The 14,731-nt window shown below is 45.5% G+C and overlaps 1 protein-coding gene and 1 pseudogene across 1 annotated transcript in view; one reads left to right on the plus strand and one right to left on the minus strand.

The window, feature by feature from the left end:
- The first annotated feature begins 1,882 nt into the window (after positions 1–1,882).
- LOC126210549 (sensory neuron membrane protein 1-like) overlaps positions 1,883–14,731 on the plus strand; it is a 304,792-nt gene continuing 291,943 nt past the window's right edge. The window contains exon 1 of the mRNA XM_049939802.1: positions 1,883–2,052. The gene's annotated coding sequence lies outside the window, so the exon portion shown is untranslated. The remainder of the gene's footprint in view (positions 2,053–14,731) is intronic.
- Positions 13,000–13,117, minus strand: LOC126210960 (5S ribosomal RNA; annotated as a pseudogene).

Here is a 14,731-nt window from a genome sequence, read left to right on the forward strand (position 1 = left end):
TCGGTGCTCTCCGATACACACGATCGGACAGCGGAGGAGTGGTAGTGAAGCGTCAACTTTAGGTTACAATATCTCCGAATGTAATTAACATTTTACAATGCAACAAACGGCACTGATTACGTATTTGTTTGTATGTTCAGATGTGCTAACAAAACTAACGTGGTTCCATTTAAAAAAACGTAGTTTTGTGTTAAAAAACATACTGCCGATCATTTTTTTATGGTTTGTATTAAGCAATTACACTAGCCCCTCTCCTCACGTTCGGTCTGTGGAATCGATTCGTCAGTATTTGATGTGGTTTACGAAATATATCCAGCGGTAATGTTAGGTGACTCACCCTGTATACAGTGTTTAAACGATAATCGTATACAATGTGCCACAGTGGTGTAGAGGGAATCGAGACGAATAATTTTATGTAGGACACTTGTGGCCTATTAGTTCGAGAAAGTTACTGTAACTGGCCTACAAAACCTATCTAAGCTACAGCGCTTGCGATTCACACGAAATCTTCATTTACTCTCGTTCTCCATTCGCAAATATTAGTCCCAGAAAAAAATGGAACAGAACCTTTTTGCAGCAAATTTAATGTAGTTTAGTTCTATACTGATTACGTTTTCACTACAGGTTGCGCTTTTAGAGTTACACCAGAAAAATGTACAAACGTGACATCAAACGCGCACCGACTTCCCTTTCCACCAGGTCGGAGTTTCAGTATTTTGATCATGGCACTTCCTGCTACCACATTCGACGTTTTTTGCTGTTCATTGACTGGCTTTATTACGTCACCGGTTTATTCTTGGTTTTACAAATTGTATGTGTAAATTTTACGTAATAGTTTTCTAATTTTTAACAGCATAAAATTAACAATTCAGTCGTTATGTTCCTCTGGCTTTCTGACTATAAAATTGTGCTTGTGAGGGTGAACTTTAGATCGAACTGTCAACGTGTGCAGTTTTAGTGTAACGTTTACAAAAGTCGTTTTTTTTTCTTTCATTACCCTCACGGGCACGTTTAAATTAGTAATGTTGGCGAAATAGGCGATTTAACTGGTGACGTAATGAAGACCAAGAAAGGTCGAATATGGGAAATAATTCGTGTAGTTGCAAATTTCTGTACAGTGAAAGGAGAGAGTACCATGAATAATATCAGTCCTCACCGGTGAGGGGGGAGGAGGGGGCTCGATTGTTTTCTATGTTTATCTAAAATAATTTGAAAACCGCGGGCGCTGACGAAAATATATCCCAGTACAGAATTAAACTAAATTAAATCTCCTGCATAAAAGGTCCTATTCATTTTTTCTTCTCTAGGATTGTTTCCACGTGTAGAGTCAGAGAGTTAGAAAGTCTCGCACGATACGCATATGCTGCAATTTAGGTGATTTTTGTAGGCCAATTCGAGGTACTTTCCGTTGGGAGGACACAAGTGTCCTGATAAAATTGCTCAACTTCCACTGTGGTACGCTGTAAACAATTGTCGTAAATGAATAAATAATTATTAGTATTTAGTGAAGTGCTGGAATGCTGTATGCCAGTGATCGTACGTGTATAAACTAAAGCCACGCACTAGCAGAAGCAGAAGGAATGTACAGGTGAGGGGTGGACTTTCTTGGACTTTCTCGGGAGGACACTTGGGCCCGCGTGCGGAAGAATACACGTGAAATTTTAATCCCCGAACTGTTCGGCCCTGCCGTGTATCATGTGGGCGTTCTCCTCTCGCACGCGCCACGAATGAGAGGCCACGTCCGCCGGAAGTCTTCCTTCTGCTCCTTCCCCCTCCACCACCCGCTCACTACCCCACCCAACGCCTCCCCCACTCCGTCACCAGCTGCCGCCTGCTACGTCAGAGGACGTCATCATAGGGTCCTGCCACTCGTCCTCATGTATCGTCATTGTGTAGGTGCTCCACACGGATCCATACTGGGAACGCCGATCGCATCGAGTGCAAAAATAAGGAGATAATTTTCAGCAATACAGCTCGAGATTACCAAAGTATAGTCATCTACAGCACTATACACCCATTTACTGACAACCTACGCCAGTTATATATAACAAGGTAAGACATTCTGGCTTTTAACACTCTTTCCGTTTTCCTTGCCTAAAATCGAATTGTTCAGGCAACAGAAAGGTTTTTTAAATCGAAGGGTGGTGGAAATCAATTTCATCTGTATGCGCTTCTGTCTCTGCCTTGGAAGCAAACGTGGTCCATTTACTCGCTGTACTTTCAGCTGAGAGCAGTAATGCCTGTTTTCGTCTCTCCCTTCAAGCTCCCATTCAATGCTGCTCATTTCTGTCCTGAGATTCTTTTCCCGGCATGCTTATATGTCATGAGTGACACGCGGCAGATGGGTAGGTTTACTGACGAATTGGCTGACATGCACCTCGTGTGTGTCTTCACAGCACAATGACGCTATGCTACGATGAAAGAGTACGTTTTTCATATGACGGTTGTTGCGTTACTATGTGTCTTGTGTTTTACCTTTTGATGAATGCATACTACAGGTCTTATCGCTACTATAATGTTATTTTAAAAGAAGAAAAATTGCCTGATTAGGATAACAAACCAAATGAATTATTATCACGTTATTGCTGTGCAATAAGCTACGGTGACTACCGGTCCCTTATACCAAAATTCTCCGAAATTATCTCTGAACAACTTCCGAAATTTCATTGGTGGATTTTAGAGTTTACTTCGTTTATAGCAAGGTAAATTTTAGTGTATCATACTTGTTTCGTATTACGTGGGTATATTCGCGATATAGGGCTACAGAAAAAGGCTACATTTGATTATGTAAAATATAGTTCAGTGGTATATACGTTGTTTCTACTTCTTTTCTACATTTTTATATCGAAAACAGCATGACAGTCGTTCGCACAACTTATGAAGAAAACTCTTTTTAGGCTTCAGTCCGCTTCTACAGTCTGGAACCGCGCGACCGCTACAGTCGCAGGTTCGAATCCTGCCTCGGGCAAGGATGTGTGCGATGTCCTTAGGTTAGTTAGGTTTAAGCAGTTCAAAGTTCTAGGCGACTGATGACCTCAGACGTTAAGTCGCGTAGTGCTCCGAGCCATTTTTGAACCGCTTCTACAACCGATTGATACCAATTTATAGCAACAATTGCGATCGGTTACAGATCTTAGCAATTTTGCATCACGCATAAAAGGTCATTCACGTTGTTGCAGTCTCTACTATATCGCCAAGTAGTTCTACTTAACAGTTTGAGCTGAGATGGAATGCATTACTTTGTCTACCCTTCTGGAATACTTTTCTTCGAACGACGATACGGTACTGGATTAATGCCAGTTTCATGACTACAGAATTTCGTCCAAGAAAGAATAATAACAAAAAAAAAAAAAAACGATTTTCCTGTTTTAGGAGCGAATCATTTACCAAAGCTAAGCGTTGTGACTGAAGCTATCTTTAGTGACTCGTATTTGTGCAGAAATATTTTATATGTGAGAACCCAAACCGATCATTTTCGAGACGTTTGTGTAGTATTCAGAGCTCGAATGGAGACGCGCACGTCTCGAACGATTCCAGTGAGGTGGCAAACAGTAGCTACCTTTTCCGTAGGTGAAGGCAGATACAGCCATAAGGACAGGCGGGTTGACACAATTCACAGGACACTGCCTGCCAGAAACAGATTTCTGTGTTCGAGATCTAGTCCAGTACGTGGTTTCATAATTATTCAGCCAAACATACATTAAGCCAAATACTAAAGAAGGACGAAGAACACTCTGTAAGTGTATTAATTTTGAAATATATAGTCATCGGTTCGACACGAGGTGTCCAATATTTCCGGAATAGCGCCATTTATTCGTGCATCTCTTTAGGAAATGACGTGACTGACGATCCATAACTGTACGAAATATTATGAAATTAATCCGGTGATTGGTAATTCTTTTGAGGTCAGCCATGTTAGGTAGAGACCATTGAGGTAAATGGAAATGCCGTGTGGCTAGGGCCTCCCGTTGGGTAGACCGTTCGCCTGGTGCATGTATTTCGAGTTGACGCCACTTCGGCGACTTGCGTGTCGATGGGGATCAAATGTTGATGATAAGGACAACACAGCGCCCAGTAGCTGAGCGGAGAAAATCTCCGACCGAGACGGGAATTGAACCCGGGCCGTTAGGTATGGCATTGCGTCGCGCTGACCACTCAGCTACCAGGGGCGGACACCATTGGGGTAAGCGACTTTGACAAAGGACAGATTACTATTTCGCAAAGTCAGTTCACAAATATCTCGAAAATGGTGAAGCTAGTGGAATGCTCACGTGCTACTGTCGTGGGCGTCTACGCAAAGAGGTTGGACTATGAAACTACCACTAGGTACTGAATTGGTGGACGCGCACAACTCTCCACCGAAAGTTCTGAGGCTTGTCTGCATTGCGTACTAAAGATGGTGATCTATGGCATCTTTGTCGAAAGAGCAGAATGCTGGTGCACGCACAAGTGTTTCGTAGCGCACCGGTCATCGTACATCGCGGCAGAATACCTCCATATGTTGACGCAACGACATTGTCAGTTACGATTGCAATGAGCACGGGACCATCAGGCTACGACAGTCAGTCAATGTGAACGTGTCGGCTCCTCGGGTGAGTCACAGTTTTGCTACACTAGGTCGATGGCCGTCTCCACAAACGCCGCCATCGAGGTGAACGGAGGATCCAAACGTGCAGCGCTCCATGGACACAGGCCGGTGGCAGCAGTATTATACTATGGGCGACATTCATTCTCCTGTGCTTGCATGGGACCTGTGGTAGTAATCGAACGCACACCAGCGGCGAACCATCTGCATTGGTCCATGCATGATGTCTTCCCGACATCGATGTCATCTTTCAGCAGCACGAGGTGCATTCAAGTTCTAAGGCCTCCGATTTTTTTCCTCCGGACTGGAAAGAGATAGAAACATGCGCATTGTTTTAAAATGAGGCCGCGTTCATTGTCAATACGTCCCAGAGATGGCAGCAACGTACGGTAGATGGAATTTTACCGCCAGCGGCGATAATGAGAACTGTTTTAAATACTTAAAATGGCGACGTTTTCCTTACTTGAACAGCGTGCAATCATTCGTTTTCTGAATTTGTGTGGTGTGAAAGCAACTGAAATTCATCGACAGTTGAAGGAGACATGTGGTGATGGAGTTATGGATGTGTCGAAAGTGCGTTCGTGGGTGTGACAGTTTAATGAAGGCAGAACATCGTGTGAGAAGAAACCGAAGCAACCTCGGGCTCGCACAAGCCGGTCTGACGACACGATCGAGAAAGTGGAGAGAATTGTTTTGGGGGATCGCCGAATGACTGTTGAACAGATCGCCTCCAGAGTTGGCATTTCTGTGGGTTCTGTGCACACAATCCTGCATGACGACCTGAAAATGCGAAAAGTATCATCCAGGTGGGTGCCACGAATGCTGACGGACGACCACACGGCTGCCCGTGTGGCATGTTGCCGAGCAATGTTGACGCGCAACGACAGCACGAATGGGACTTTCTTTTCGTAGGTTGTGACAACGGATGAGACGTGGATGCCATTTTTCAATCCAGAAACAAAGCGCTAGTCAGCTCAATGGAAGCACACAGATTCACCGCCACCAAACAAATTTCGGGTAACCGCCAGTCCTGAAAAAATGATGGTGTCCATGTTGTGGGACAGCGAGGGCATAATCCTTACCCATTGCGTTCCAAAGGGCACTACGGTAACAGGTGCATCCTACGAAAATGTTTTGAAGAACAAATTCCTTCCTGCACTGCAACAAAAACGTCCGGGAAGGGCTGCGCGTGTGCTGTTTCACCAAGACAACGCACCCGCACATCGAGCTAACGTTACGCAACAGTTTCTTCGTGATAACAACTTTGAAGTGATTCCTCATGCTCCCTACTCACCTGACCTGGCTCCTAGTGACTTTTGGCTTTTTCCAAGAATGAAAGACACTCTCCGTGGCCACACATTCACCAGTCTTGCTGCTATTGCCTCAGCGATTTTCCAGTGGTCAAAACAGACTCCTAAAGAAGCCTTCGCCGCTGCCATGGAATCATGGAGTCAGCGTTGTGAAAAATGTGTACGTCTGCAGGGCGATTACGTCGAGAAGTAACGCCACTTTCGTCGATTTCGGGTGAGTAAGTTAGAAAAGAAATCGGAGGCCTTAGGACTTGAATGCACCTCGTATAACTGTCCGGGTCTCGGAGCCAGAACTGTGCTGCAGTGATCAGAGAAGCATTATAGTGAACTCGTGTTCATGTCTCGGCGACCAAATTCGCCAGATGTAAATTCTACGGTATCTACCTAGGTCGCTATCAGGCAGCAATACCGCTTACACGAGAATTACACGACCTGCAGTGTAGACATCTAATATCAAATACCTGCGAAAAGCTACCAACAAACTGTCGGGTCCCTGATACGCAGAATCGGTAATGTTTTTCGTTCCAGAGACAGACAAACAAGCTATTAAGCAGGTTGTCATTATGATTTGGCTCATCAGTGCATATAACTGAACTCCGCCCAACAGTACCGACCGGCCGCCGTGTCGTTCTCAGCCCGCAGGCGTTAATGGATGCGGATATGGAGGATCATATGGCCAGCTCTCCCAGCCGTATGTCAGCTTACGAGATCACTCGTTAGTATATGTGTATATATGACGTTATTACATACCTCTCATACTTATGGACGCAGCACCACAAAATAAAATCACTCAATAACCATCGGCATATATACAGGGTGTTACAAAAAAAGTGCGGCCAAACTTTCAGGAAACATTCCTCACACACAAAGAAAGAAAATATGTTATGTGGACATGTGTCCGGAAACGCTTACATTCCATCTTAGAGCTCATTTTACTACTTCTCGTCAAATCACATTAATCATGGAATGGAAACACACAGCAACAGAACGTACCAGCGTTCAAAATGTCCTCCGTTGGCGAGGATACATGCTCCGTCGCATGGAATGCCTGATGCGCTGATGCAGCCCTGGAGAATGGCGTATTGTATCACAGCCGTCCACAATACGAGCACGAAGAGTCTCTACATTTGGGACCGGGGTTGTGTAGACAAGAGCTTTCAAATGTCCCCATAAATGAAAGTCAAGAGGGTTGAGATCAGGAGAGCGTGGAGGCCACGGAATTGGTCCGCCTCTACCAATCCATCGGTCACCGAATCTGTTGTTGAGAAGCGTACGAACACTTCGACTGAAATGTGCAGGAGCTCCATCGTGCATGAACCACATGTTGTGTCGTACTTGTAAAGGCACATGTTCTAGCAGCACAGGTAGAGTATCCCGTATGAAATCATGGTAACGTGCTCCATTGAGCGTAGGTGGACGAAACTAAAATGAGCGCTAACATGGAAATTAAGCGTTTCCGGACACATGTCCACATAACATCACTTCTTTATTTGTGTGTGAGGAATGTTTCGTGAAAGTTCGGCCGTACCTTTTTGTAACACTATATATATATATTCCGGAATATGAACTTAGCGGTATCCGCCGTCTACTTTTTAAACATGTTAGAATCTGTTAACGGAATACTGGGACTGTATAGCGAAAAGGAAGAGAATTTTAATTACCCCACTTTTTTTAAGTGGACACTAGTGCCCGGCCGGCTAGCCATGCGGTCTAACGCGCTGCTTCCCTAGTGGGAAGGCGTACCGGTCCCCGGCACGAATCCGCCCGGCCGATTAGTGTCGAGGTCCGGTGTGTCGGCCAGCCTGTAGATGGTTTTTAAGGCGGTTTTCCATCTGCCTCGGCGAATGCGGGCTGGTTCCCCTTATTCCGCCTCAGTTACACTGTGTCGACGATTGCTGTGCAAACACTTTCTCCACGTATGCGTACACCATCATTACTCTACCACGGAAACATTTGGGGTTATACTCAACTGGTATGACACGTTCTCGGTGCGGTGTCCACTGGGGACCGAACCGCACAATAACCCTGGGTTCGGTGTGGGGCGGCGGTCGGGTGGGTGGACTGCTGTAGCCTGTTGTGGGGTTGTGAACCACTGAGAGCTACGGCGGGGACGAAGCCTCTCCGTCGTTTCTAGGTCCGCAATTAAATACAATTGGACACTGAAGCAATCTGAGACGTAATAAGTGGACCCTTAAACAAGTTGAGAAAGAAGATGCATTTACTGTAAGGAAATAATATCAACCATTACAACAAACTGAATTAGCGTTCACTGCTCTTTAATTTGAAATCTTATGGAGTAACTGATTCCTTAATTCCTTTTGAGGTTAGAAGGTTTCCTTTCCAATTACTAAGTTTCCTTCTTACTGAATAAAAACATTTGTTTCTGGGAGACTTGAACCTCTTTCAAATAATTAAAATAGCAAATAATAATCTTAGCCAAGGTCGCAATAAAACACTGTATTGTGGATAACCGGTTTCGGTACACTATGTTACCATTATCAGATCTTCGTAAATGTTTTTATAAAAATCTTACCCTCAGTACTACGTTTTATTGCAGTTTTGGGTAAGAACTTTTTCTTCTCCTAAGAAAGTAAATATAGATCGCCCCTTCGTACTCAGTATGAGTGAACTAATAAAAAATAGTTAATTAATTAGTTCGTGGTAAACGCCTTATCATGGTTAAAGAGTTTTGCTCTTGTCAAATTTTCCAACTAAAAAGTTTGATAACGTAAGAAAAGAAAGAAAAATGGAAATGAGCGCACGGCATTGTGGGCCGGGAGTCGCCCATTCGGGGAAGTTCGGCCGTCGAGGGCAAGTAATTATTGCATTCGACGTCACGTTGGGCGACTTGCGCGTCGGAGATGGGAATGAAATGATGATGAGGACAACACAACACCTGAGCGGAGAAAACCTCCTTCCCCAGCCAGGAATCGAACCCGGGCCCCTTGGCGTGGCATCCCGCTGCTCTGGCCACTTTTTTTTTTCCTGAATCTCACTTTTGTTCGTTTACATTCGTTCCATCTGCTGGTGGCGGTCGTCGCAATACACCCGTTTCAGTTCATCGTTGATCCATTAACTCAGTTTTTTTATTACAGAGGGCAGCTAACTCTCTGACCGAACACGCTGAGTTACCGTGCCGGCTAACGAAAGGAAACTTTTACAATGTCGAGTAGAGAAATAGCTTCTTGCATCCATTCTCTAAAGCAACTGGCATAAAATTGTCGTATAGTTGCCGATGGATAGTTAGTGCTTTTATTTTAAGATACTGTGTCCATACGTCCGAGAAGTTTGTAATAGCATCATTGATGTGCGATCTACAACGGCATATATTCTGTGGCCTAACAGCCACAACGTAGCGCTGTGTTTTGCTTTTGGGCAGGATTTGAAATCTGGTGCAATGACGCTTTGGACAGTCACGTTTGGAGTGACGGACCTGTTGATGAAGGCAGCCATTATTCTGCTGAGTTCCCACACTAATGATATATTTCGACACTGGAAGCGATGTTTCCGAGTGTCAGAGGCACTACATTTTTCACAGTTGGCTGGAGCAAGCACGTTAATATTTACAAGACACTGATTGGTTGGGAACCTTGTAATGGTACTTGAATTACGTAACCATTACGGCACCTCACCTCAACCTCTCGATTCCAGCAATATTATACTGTGTTTCTGTAAAATAGTTAACATATTTCTGTGACAACATTCAAATTTGATTTCATTAATGTAGAGGTACTTTGATACATCGATATGTTTATATTGCAATGATATTATTCTTATGTGTATTCTTTCTTTTGTCACTATGATCTTTGACGTACTTGTAACTCTGATTTTTGGGCGCGTAAGCGGTTATTAGAGACTCAAGTCTTGGTCGTCAAGTTGAAAAGACGCAAATTGTAGTCACTTTATGAAATGTGAACTTTAACAATGAGGAAGATTTTTTCAATTATGATTTATATTGTGAAGTGATGTTGCAACAAAAGTAATAAAAAAGGAAGTGTAATTTAAATTCGGAGTGCTGATTACTTTTTTACATCACCATCGTCCTAAGTTTAATCTTCAAGAATGGTTTATGAAACACATCTATAAAAGTTTTAAATATCGCAGAATAACACCCAGGCCCCTTTGCATCCGAGCTTGGAATCATCACCACCTAGATTTTCGACGATTGAGCCATGAGTTCACAACGACACCAGCGTGGGAAACACGAAAAGATGAGTGCCTAGTTTATTCATTATTTCATGAAATGACTTTATTAACTGTGCTCTAATGACACCTGCCACATAATATAACTTTGTTGTTGCCCGAAAATGCAATATTTAGCAGCGTGAGCAACACTACAATCATAATTAATTTTTGACCTTTGTTGTGGTAGGGTTGTTAGAACCTGTTATGCACTATGATATACCACAGTGCAGAAGTATCTGCTGTCAGTGCTAGATGACCGATCTTCTTACACACCTGTTTACAATTCACTGTGGGTAGTCGTGCTAGCAACTCGAGTACTGGACACCGTCCTAGCAGGTCGGTATTGTACCTTTGACCCGTCTTGTGTCCGACGGTAGCTATTTGTAGGAGGTCACTTTTGTTGAGGTAATTTTTAGCAAAGGACACCCGACAAGGGTCGCCTGCCGCCGGTACAGGGACTTGCTCAGGCGGTGGCCGGTAAACTCCCAGATGTGCTGCCCGCGTGATGGCTGTGCGATGAACCGGCAACGCCGCGCACTTACATTTAAACTCGATAAGTCCAGTACCACCTAGCGCCGTCCCCAATGCGCCGGTCGCTACTCCTAGTTTAAAGATTTCGTGTCTCTACAGCTACCAATACTGGCCATTAAAATTGCTACACCAAGAAGAAATGCAGATGATAAACGGGTATTCATTGGACAAATATATTATACTAGAACTGACATGTGATTACATTTTCACGCAATTTTGGTGCAAAGATCCTGAGAAATCAGTACCGAGAACAACCACCTCTGGCCGTAATAACGGCCTTGATACGCCTGGGCATTGAGTCGAACAGTGCTTGGATGGCGTGTAGAGGTACAGCTGCCCATGCAGCTTCAACAAGATACCACAGTTCATCAAGAGTAGTGACTGGCGTATTGTGAAGAGCCAGTTTCTCGGCCAGCATTGACCAGACGTTTTCAATTGGTGAGAGATCTGGAGAATGTGCTGGCCAGGGCAGCAGTCGAACATTTTCTGTATCCAGAAAGGCCCGTACAGGACCTGCAACATGCGGTGCCGTCAATGCGAACAATAGGTGACCGAGACGTGTAACCAATGGCACCCCATACCATAACGCCGGATGTTACGCCAGTATGGCGATGACGAATACACGCTTCCAATGTGCGTTCACGGCTATGTAGCCAAATACGGATGCGACCGATGCTTTACTCAAGCTGTTTACACAGAACCTCGATTTATCCGACAAAATGACGTTTTGCCATTCGATCACCCAGGTTCGTCGTTGAGTACACCATCGCTGCGCTCCTGTCTGTGATGCAGAGTCAAGGGCAACCGCAGCCACGGTCTCCGAGCTGATAGTCCATTCTGCTACAAATGTCGTCGAACTGTTCGTGCAGATGTTTGTTGTCTTCCATACGTCCCCATCTGGTGACTCAGGGATCGAGACGTGGCTGCACGATCAGTTTACAGCCATGCGGATAAGATGCCTGTCTTCTCGACTGCTAGTGATAAGATGCCGTTGGGATCCAGCACGGCGTTCCGTATTACCCTCCTGAACCCACCGATACCATATTCTGCTAACAGTCATTGGATCTCGATCAACGCGAGCAGCAATGTCGCGATTCGATAAACAGCAATCACGCTAGGCTACAATCCGACCTTTATCAAAGTCGGAAACGTGATGGTATGCATTTCTCCTCCTTACACGAGGAATCACAACGTTTCACCAGGCAACGCCGGTCAACTGCTGTTTGTGTATGAGAAATCAGTAGGAAACTTTCCTCATGTCAGCAGGTTGTAGGTGTCACCAGCGGCGCCAACCTTGTGTGAATGCTTTGAAAAGCTAATCATTTGCATATCACAGCATCTTCTTCCTGTCAGTTAAATTTCGCGTCTGTAGCACGTCATCTTCGTGGTGTAGCAATTTTAATGGCCAGTAGTGTATATTACTTGAGAGATGGATCTACTCTCAAGTTTGGGCACACCCAGCCAGTGTGCACCCTTTACCAAAAGAGAATGAAGGTGTTTATTACGTTCCTTTTTTGGTGGAGATTCAGCCGGATAGAGGCTTGAATTCTGCAGAGACCCTTTATGGTAGTGAAGAGTGTCCTCGAGTTTCGTTCCTGTGTTTCCTGCCGCCACCCAGTGGCGTCAGACCGCAAGATCTTATGTTCTCGCGCAACACGATGCCATTGTCGGTCGATATCAGTGGATTTAACAGAGTTTCACGTTTATTGATCGTTGCACGAGAGGCGCGTGCGTATGACTGTAGTGTGGTACGAGTCAAATCAATGTCGAAGTCATTCTCCATGAATACCCCAACGTCATTTGCAGTGTTGTGTATGCACTGCCCTAGGCAGCGAGTCTACCGCAGTGATCTACAAAAACATCCATAATGAACAGCCCTGTCGAACAGAGCGACATATTGTAACAGTAATTTGCACTCGTCTGGTCGCAACGCGCCTTATATGTCTCACATAAAGACATTACATATTCTGCTATGAGACCAGGACTCTGCTGTGTTCGATTGTATTTCATAACAATAGGCCTGTTTCTGCGTGACTGCCATCTTCACGCTATATCAGATGGTCTTGATATCTAGTACCAACATTAAAGCAGCAAACTTATGCACTAGTGACAGCAACTATGACAGCGATGTCATATGGATTTCAAGACCATCCGGTGTAACCTGAAGATGGAAATCAAGCCTAAATAGCACTCCGTCTTCAGGCCACAAGTGGCCCATCGTGACCATCCGACCGCCATGTCATCCTCAATGAGGATGAGGATAGGAGGGGTGTGTGGTCAGCACACCTCTCTCCCAGCCGTTACGATGGTTTTCATTGACCGGAGCCGCTACTATTCGGTCCAGTACCTCCTAAATTAGCGTCACCAGGTTGAGTGCACCTCGAAAAATGGCAACAACGCATGACGACCCGGATAGTCACCCATCCAAGTGCCGGCCATGCCCGACAGCGCTTAACTTCGGTGATCTGACGTGAACCGGTGTATCCACTGCGGCAAGGCCGTTGCCAAGCCGAAATAGGCCTGTTGCAAAAAAATATAATCGAAAACAGTAGCTTCTTGGACTCGTGGCATAACATATAAGGTCCTTGTATTCTAAAGAGTTTTATTTCCCAACCATTGACCACCACCGCTGACCTGGCTGCAGTAAGAAAGTTGCAAATAATGTTTTTGAACTGAAGACCGAATACCAGTTTACCCGTCACACGTTATAACATGTGCGGCTTGTAGGATAGAAAGCGTTTGCGAAGTCTATCAACAACATTCTCGCCGGAAACCAGTTAACTGCAATGTGGGCAGTCTCTATAGTGAAATTACAATGAAATGAACACCCTTAGCTGCTTACAGGCGTTGACATACGTCAACGGGGACAGGTGAAAATGTGTGCCCCGACCGGGACTCGAACCCGGGATCTCCTGCTTACATGGCAGACGCTCTATCCATCTGAGCCACCGAGGACACAGAGGATAGCGCGACAGCAGGGATTTATCTCTGGCACGCCTCCCGCGAAACCCACATTCTCAACGTATTGTCCCGCACTGCATTCGTAGTGCCCCCGCCCATTATACTCATTACTCGCGGTGCGTTGCCGATTCCCGTAAGAGTTCGCGCACTGTTTGTGCATTCGCACAGAAGAAGAAGATGGTCAAGTGGCCGGTGAGCCTTAACTACATATTTACTGTTGTGGCGTAACAAGACAGCCACGCCACTCGGAAGTAGCCGAAAGGCACGCGTTAACTCACGCAGGCTAGTAGATAGGTCTGAAACAGGATACGTAATGAATGCTATAAAGAAAAGTACGTAGCTCCTGGAATACTTAACTTTAATCCATTCTTGTGGTACATCGCTCTTGACGATACAAGTGAGACTCTTTAGATACAAGCTATGTAATGCTAATGGCGCCTTGCTAGGTCGTAGCCATTGACTTAGCTGAAGGCTTTTCTAACTATCGGCTCTGCAAATGAGCGAGGCTTCGTCAGTGTGCATCGCTAGCTACGTCGTCCGTACAACTGGGGCGAGTGCTAGTCTCTCGAGACCTGCCGTGTGGTGGCGCTCGGTCTGCGATCACTGACAGTGGCGACACGCGGGTCCGACATGTACTAATGGACCGCGGCCGATTTAAAGCTACCACCTAGCAAGTGTGGTGTCTGGCGGTGACACCACATTTACTATGATGATATCTGTTCTTTTGGACATGTCCGAAAGAACAGATACTATCTTAGTAAATATACAGTCTCTATAGCATGCCCCGTTAGCCGTGCGGTCTAACGCACTGCTTTCTGGGCAGGAAGGCGTGCCGCACCCCGGCACGAATCCGTCTGGCGGATTAGTGTCGAGGTCCGGTGTGCTGGCCAGTCTGTGGATGGTTTTTAAGGCGCTTTTCCATCAGTTTCGGCGAATGCGGGTTGGTTGCCTTTATTCCGCCTAAGTTACACTATGTCGGCGATTACTGCGCAAACACTTCCTCCACATACGTGTACACCATAATTACCATGCAAACATTTGGGGTTACGCCCCTCTGGTATGAGACATTCCCGGTGGGGGGGGGGAGGGTTCCACTGGAGGCAGACCCGCACAATAACCCTGGGTTCGGTGTGGGGCGGCGGTGGGGTGGGTGGACTGC

This window comes from Schistocerca nitens, chromosome 10 (genome assembly GCF_023898315.1).
Source record: "Schistocerca nitens isolate TAMUIC-IGC-003100 chromosome 10, iqSchNite1.1, whole genome shotgun sequence".
Lineage (NCBI taxonomy): Eukaryota > Metazoa > Arthropoda > Insecta > Orthoptera > Acrididae > Schistocerca > Schistocerca nitens.